The sequence below is a fragment of the Cololabis saira genome, chromosome 2 (genome assembly GCF_033807715.1).
Source record: "Cololabis saira isolate AMF1-May2022 chromosome 2, fColSai1.1, whole genome shotgun sequence".
Taxonomy (NCBI): domain Eukaryota; kingdom Metazoa; phylum Chordata; class Actinopteri; order Beloniformes; family Belonidae; genus Cololabis; species Cololabis saira.
The window spans coordinates 50,466,997-50,473,906 of NC_084588.1; the positions used below are offsets into that span (position 1 = coordinate 50,466,997).

General features: G+C 42.4%; 5 non-coding genes across 5 annotated transcripts; all 5 read right to left on the bottom strand.

Moving 5' to 3' along the window:
- Positions 1-262: 262 nt before the first annotated feature.
- Positions 263-344, bottom strand: trnal-aag (transfer RNA leucine (anticodon AAG)). Its single transcript has one exon. It is a non-coding gene; the product is annotated as a tRNA-Leu (tRNA).
- A 495-nt stretch (positions 345-839) lies between these two features.
- On the bottom strand, positions 840-921 carry trnal-aag (transfer RNA leucine (anticodon AAG)). Its single transcript has one exon. It is a non-coding gene; the product is annotated as a tRNA-Leu (tRNA).
- A 512-nt stretch (positions 922-1,433) lies between these two features.
- Positions 1,434-1,515, bottom strand: trnal-aag (transfer RNA leucine (anticodon AAG)). Its single transcript has one exon. It is a non-coding gene; the product is annotated as a tRNA-Leu (tRNA).
- Positions 1,516-2,009: 494 nt separating this feature from the next.
- Positions 2,010-2,091, bottom strand: trnal-aag (transfer RNA leucine (anticodon AAG)). Its single transcript has one exon. It is a non-coding gene; the product is annotated as a tRNA-Leu (tRNA).
- Positions 2,092-3,391: 1,300 nt separating this feature from the next.
- On the bottom strand, positions 3,392-3,473 carry trnal-aag (transfer RNA leucine (anticodon AAG)). Its single transcript has one exon. It is a non-coding gene; the product is annotated as a tRNA-Leu (tRNA).
- Between the last annotated feature and the right edge of the window lie 3,437 nt (positions 3,474-6,910).

Below are 6,910 nucleotides of genomic sequence, written 5' to 3' on the forward strand. Positions count from 1 at the left end.
CATAGTATTATAGAAATTATTGTCTGGATCAAGATTTTGGTCAATACCATAAAGTTTGTGCTCATTGCGATCAAAGGTTTTAAAATTCAAATTTTCATATTTACTATATAAACTGTTCACATTTCCCTCTAAGCATGATGTATCTGTGTCTGTGTCTATGATTTCTCCATCCTCCACTCCTCCAAACAATCATCAACACAAAACGCCATAATTACTTTGTATGGGCAACAATTGCTCTCCGCACATATCTTAGAAGCCTTGATGGCAGTGGTGGGATTTGAACCCACGCCTCCTCCGAGACTGGAGCCTTAATCCAGCGCCTTAGACCTCTCGGCCACACTACCACTTATGGACAGACCTGTATTTTAATTCCTCTGTATTTTTTCCCATTTTCATGTCAATTCACAACAACGATGATCTCAAGTCTCCATCCACTCATCAATTTGTGCATTAACTCAAAATGGTTCCCATCTTGAATCTCAGACTGAAATTGGATCCACTTTCAATGGACCAGAGATTGTTTCTTATCATAGTCTGCTTCGTTTGGACGTGTCAAACTCATCTCAAAAGACCGAAAAATGTGAAACGTCCCTGCCGTTTGCATTGGTGCACGCCTGTAATCCAAGATATTGGGAGGATGATGCTGGTGGATTGTTTGAGCTCAGAGTTGCAGTGGACCATGCCCATCGCACAAGTTAAGGAATGACAGCATATACATAGTTTCAGAAAGATTCCTGTAGCAGTCAATATTTGTTGTTTTTACCAAACCAATGATCATCACAAAGAAAGTTCAGTATTTGATATAACACATAGTCTTCAACATATCTTTGAAGCCTTGATGGCAGTGGTGGGATTTGAACCCACGCCTCTTCAGAGACTGGAGCCTTAATCTAGCGCCTTAGACCGCTCGGCCACACTACCACTTATGGATGGAAAAAAGCTGCTTTTTTTCCAGTTAATTTCCCTGTATTTCTTCCCATTTTCATGTCAATTCACAAAAAAGATGATCTCAAGTCTCCATCCACTCATAGGTTTGTGCATTAACTCAAAATGGTTCCCCTCTTGAATCTCAGACTGCTATCAGAACAAAGACATTGGATCCACTTTAAATGGACCAGAGATTGTTTCTTATCATAGTCTGCTTCGTTTGGACGTGTCAAACTCATCTCAAAAGACCGAAAAATGTGAAACGTCCCTGCCGTGTGCATTGGTGCACGCCTGTAATCCAAGATATTGGGAGGTTGATGCTGGTGGATTGTTTGAGCTCAGAGTTGCAGTGGACCATGCCGATCGCACAAGTAAAGGAATGACAGCGTACACATAGTTTCAGAACGATTCCTGTAAAAGTCAATATTTGTTGTTTTTATCTCATCACAAAGAAAGTTTAGTATTTGATATAACACATAGTTTGCAACATATCTTAGAAGCCTTGATGGCAGTGGTGGGATTTGAACCCACGCCTCCTCCGAGACTGGAGCCTTAATCCAGCGCCTTAGACCTCTCGGCCACACTACCACTTATGGACAGACCTGTATTTTAATTCCTCTGTATTTTTTCCCATTTTCATGTCAATTCACAACAACGATGATCTCAAGTCTCCATCCACTCATCAATTTGTGCATTAACTCAAAATGGTTCCCATCTTGAATCTCAGACTGCTATCAGAACAAAGACATTGGATCCACTTTAAATGGACCAGAGATTGTTTCTTATCATAGTCTGCTTCGTTTGGACGTGTCAAACTCATCTCAAAAGACCGAAAAATGTGAAACGTCCCTGCCGTTTGCAGTGGCGCACGCCTGTAATCCAAGATATTGGGAGGTTGATGCTGGTGGATTGTTTGAGCTCAGAGCTGCAGTGGACCATGCCGATCGCAAAAGATAAGGAATGACAGCGTGTACATTGTTTAACAGTCAATATTTGTTGTTTTTACCAAACCAATGATCATCACAAAGAAAGTTCAGTATTTGATATAACACATAGTCTTCAACATATCTTTGAAGCCTTGATGGCAGTGGTGGGATTTGAACCCACGCCTCTTCCGAGACTGGAGCCTTAATCCAGCGCCTTAGACCGCTCGGCCACACTACCACTTATGGATGGAAAAAAGCAACTTTTTTTCCAGTTAATTTCCCTGTATTATTCCCGTTTTCATGTCCAAACCTGTCCAGCACAGCAAAGAGATAATCTCAATTGACGCGGTCGAATGCTTTCTCTGCATCAAGAGAGACAACGCATTCAGGAATAGCCTCAGAGGCGGAGTAGATAATATTGAACAGTCGCCTTGTGTTGAAGTAAGACTGTCTACCTTTAATGAAGCCAGTTTGGTCTTCAAATATAATTGTGGGGAGGGCATTCTCCAGCCTATGGGCTAGGACTTTAGCTAAGATTTTAGCATCCATGTTTAAGAGGGAGATTGGCCTGTAGGAGGCGCATTCAGTTGGATCCTTCTCTTTTTTAGCTATGAGGGTGATACAGGCCTCTGAAAAAGAAGGAGGGAGGGAACCGTGGCTGAAGGATACACAAGGTACTGTAGATAGCAATGGGGAAAGCAGAGTCAAAAATTTATTTAGAAATTCTGCCGGGAAGCCGTCAGGGCCAGGGCATTTACTCGACTGCAGTGAAGAAATGGCTAGAGTTATCTCCATCAGGGAAATCGATTCTTCTATTGTCTTCCTTAGATCTGGTGAAAGACTGGGAATACTGAGACTATTTAAAAAGTCAGCAATCTCATCTCGATCAGTCTGAGATTCCGAGGTGTATAGCTGGGTTTAAAAGTCCCTGAATGCTTCATTTATAAGTAAGTGATCTGTAGTAACATGGCAATTTGGTAATCGAATTTTAGAAATATTTTGTTTAGCCTTAGAGCCTTTAAGTTGGTTGGCTAATAATTTGTCAGATTTGTCTCCATAAACATAAAACCTGGTTTTACTTTTCGTGTCAATTCACAACAAAGATGATCTCAAGTCTCCATCCACTCATAGTTTTGTGCATTAACTCAAAATGGTTCCCATCTTGAATCTCAGACTGCTATCAGAACATAGACATTTGTTCCACTTTAAATGGACGAGAGATTGTTTCTTATCATAGTCTGCTTCGTTTGGATGTGTCAAACTCATCTCAAAAGACCGATGAGTGTGAAACGTCCCTGCCGTGTGCATTGGCGTATGCTTGTTATCCAAGTTATTAGAAGGTTGAGGCTGGTGTTTGAGCTCAGAGCTGCAGTGGACCATGCCGATCGCACAAGTTAAGGAATGACAGCGTATACATAGTTTCAGAAAGATTCCTGTAAAAGTCAATATTTGTTGTTTTTACCAAACCAATGATCATCACAAAGAAAGTTTAGTAATTTATGTAACACATAGTCATCAACATATCTTTGAAGCGTTGATGGCAGTGGTGGGATTTGAACCCACACCTCTTCCGAGACTGGAGCCTTAATCCAGCGCCTTAGAACGCTCGGCCACACTACCACTTATGGATGGAAAAGGCTGCTTTTTCTTTCCAGTTAATTTCCCTGTATTTTTCCCGTTTTCATGTCTATTCACAACAAAGGTGATCTCAAGTGTCCATCCACTCAGGGGGTGTGAGTGGATATATATATACATATATATTGAATTGAATTGAATTGAATTGAATGATTGTTTATTTCGTTCAGCAGCAACATCATAAAAAAAGAACAAACATAAACAAAACAGAAAAAATAAATTAAACTATGGCTGAACGAAAAGGGACAGACATATATATATATATATATATATATATATATATATATATATATATATATATATATATATATATATACATATACATATACATATATATATATATATATATATATATATATATATATATATATATATATATATATATATATAAAAGTGTAAACTTCTTTATATGTGATTGCTTAATTTACTAATGGTTAACTATGGTCAAGTAATGCTTATGAGGCAGTTAAGCATTAATAATGTGTTACCTAAGGGATACATGTGTTACACTTTACAATAAGGGTCCAGAATAGTATTTACTAATATATACATATACATATATATATATATATATATATATATATATATATATATATATATATATATATATATATATATATATATATGGTGTGTATATATATATACACACACACACTACTCACAATAAGTTAGGGATATTGTTATTTACGCCTGCTGGACACGGGGAAGCGGCTGGTCATTTCCGGGCCGCTTCCCCCGCCGCGCTACGGGGACGTCACCACCAGTCGCCTCCGTCAGCTGCACCGGTGGCTGAAGGGATACTGCTTGGACCAAGGTATCCCATATGTGGACAATTTTATGGCTTTTTTAAACAGACCCCACCTTTTTAAACAAGACGGCCTCCATCCAAACCAGGTGGGGTCACGGCTTTTATCAGTAAACATTGACCTGACAGTCCAGTCCTGCACCACCACCTCATGACTCACTGCTAACACACAGACACATAGGAGCACCTCTCACTCACCCTCACCCCCACCCACCACATACACCAACACCACACACACCTGTACAGCACCACCACCACCCCTGACACCAGAATCTCTGGACACCCACATTATCAAAACACTCATCTCAAGCAGAAAAACAAAGCACAGGAATGTTTTTAGATCGAGCTATGTTTTTAATGTTCCATTAAAGCACCATGATGAGCGCGCGTTCGGCACAGACATCAAGATGGCTGTGCTGAACGTGCGCTCTCTTTTAAACAAATCCTTTATTATAAATGACCTGATTTTAGACAGGAAACTGGACTGTATTCTCCTTACAGAGACATGGCTTGGCACAGATGCACCTGTTGTTCTCACTGAGGCCTCCCCGCCAGATTTTAACTTTCTATTTTCTACCAGGGGGGGCAAGAGAGGGGGCGGAACTGCATCAATAACAAAAACAACTATGTCATCCAATGCAGTTCCTTTTAACAGCTACACATCATTTGAATATCATGCTTTTGTTTTTAGCAACCCCCCAATTCTCTGCATAACGGTCTACAGACCCCCCCAGTATTCCACCTGTTTTATCAGCCAATTCTCTGAACTTTTATCAATTATTCACACCTCTTACAACAGGATCTTAATAACTGGTGATTTTAATCTGTACTTAGACAACATCTCAGACCCAGTATCCAGAGAATTTTTAAACCTTTTAAACTGTCTAGATTTTAAGCAACATGTCACACAGCCGACCCACAGCAGAGGGCGCACCCTGGACCTGGTCATAACCTACGGCCTGTCCCTGGGTGCGTGCTCTGTTGTGGACCTGGCTGTGTCTGACCATTTTTGCGTGTTTTTTAACATCACCAGTTTTAACCAGCGGGAGGCCCCGGTGAGAACGGTGAGGAAACGTTACCTAACTCCTGAAGTGGCTGCAAATTTTATCCAGATTTTACAGAACACTCCTGCAGAAATTTTACCAGCTCCCTGTGATTTTATCGTTGACAATTTTAACAAAATACTCAAAACAACGCTGGACTCAGTGGCTCCGATTTTAACTAAAAGAATTAGCATAAAACCTACACCCCCATGGAGAACTGAGGAAATAAAGAAACTAAAAAGAAACTGCAGGAGTGCCGAAAGAAGATGGAGGAAATCAAAATTAACAGTTCATTATGACATTTTTTGCCAACACCTTAAATACTACAATAACATTATTAAAAAAGCAAGAACCGCCCATTTCAAAAACCTAATTCTAAATAACAAAAACAATTCCGAATTCCTTTTCTCCACAATAGATCTTCTAACAAATGGAAACCTGAACAGATCCCATAAGACAGCAACAGATGCCCTCTGTGAGGATTTTGCAGACCACTTCAGGGGTAAAATTGATGACATTAGGGGCTTCCGGCTTAGCTATACATGGGGTGAGACGTGCTTAGCGGAGCTGCTGCAGAGTTAATGTAATTCTCCATTTTTTGGCACTATTTGAATTACTCCCACGGCTTGGGTTTGAACCAATTTTTTTTTTCAACGCGGTTACATCGTGAACTCACCAGAAAAATGCCTCCAAAGTCCATCAAAGAGGGGAATAACCCTCCAGCTAACCCGCGGCCTGCTGCTCATGCTGTCTCCTCGCCCCGCGGTGATTCTCCTCCTCCGGAGAGCACCTGCGCTGCGCCGGATCCCGCCGCGGAGTTCAGCCAGCTCAAGAAGGAACTACTCTCCGCGCTTCGCAACGATGTTGCGGCTATATTTAAGACAGAGCTTCAAGTAGCACTGAGTGACAATTTAACTTCTATTAAGTCCGAGCTGCTTTCACTTAAAGCTGATCTCTCCGGCAGTATTTCCTCCATGAAGGCGGACGTCGCGGGTCTTACAGCCACGGTTGCTGGGATGGAGCAGTCTCTCTCAAGCTGCTCAGACGACATAGTTGCTCTCCAGAAAAAAGTTGATCACTTGTCGAAAGAATGTGTGAGGCTGGAGGACAGATGCGAGGATTTGGAGTCAAGGTCTCGTCGGCAGAACATACGGATTATTGGTGTCCCGGAGGAGGATCCTGACTCTTCATCTGCAGCCGGTGTTTCCAGGCTGTTATCGGAAGCCTTCGCCCTCGACGCGGAACCGGTGGTTGACAGAGCCCACCGCACCCTCATGCCGAGACCCCAGCCCGGTGCCCGGCCCCGCGCAATAGTGGCTAAGCTCCATTATTACGCGGACTGCGCTGACATCCTCAGAAAGGCGAGAGAGCGGCAGCGGATAACGGTTCGGAATATGACCATCTCCGTGTTCCCGGACCACACCGCCAAGACGGCGCGGGCGCGCGCTGCCTTTAATGAGGTGCGCCGTCAGCTGCGGGAGATTGAAGGAGTCCGGTATGGATTGCTGTACCCCGCCCGGCTGCGTGTAACCCATAACGGCCAGCAACGTGACTTCACGGCGCCAGATGAAGCC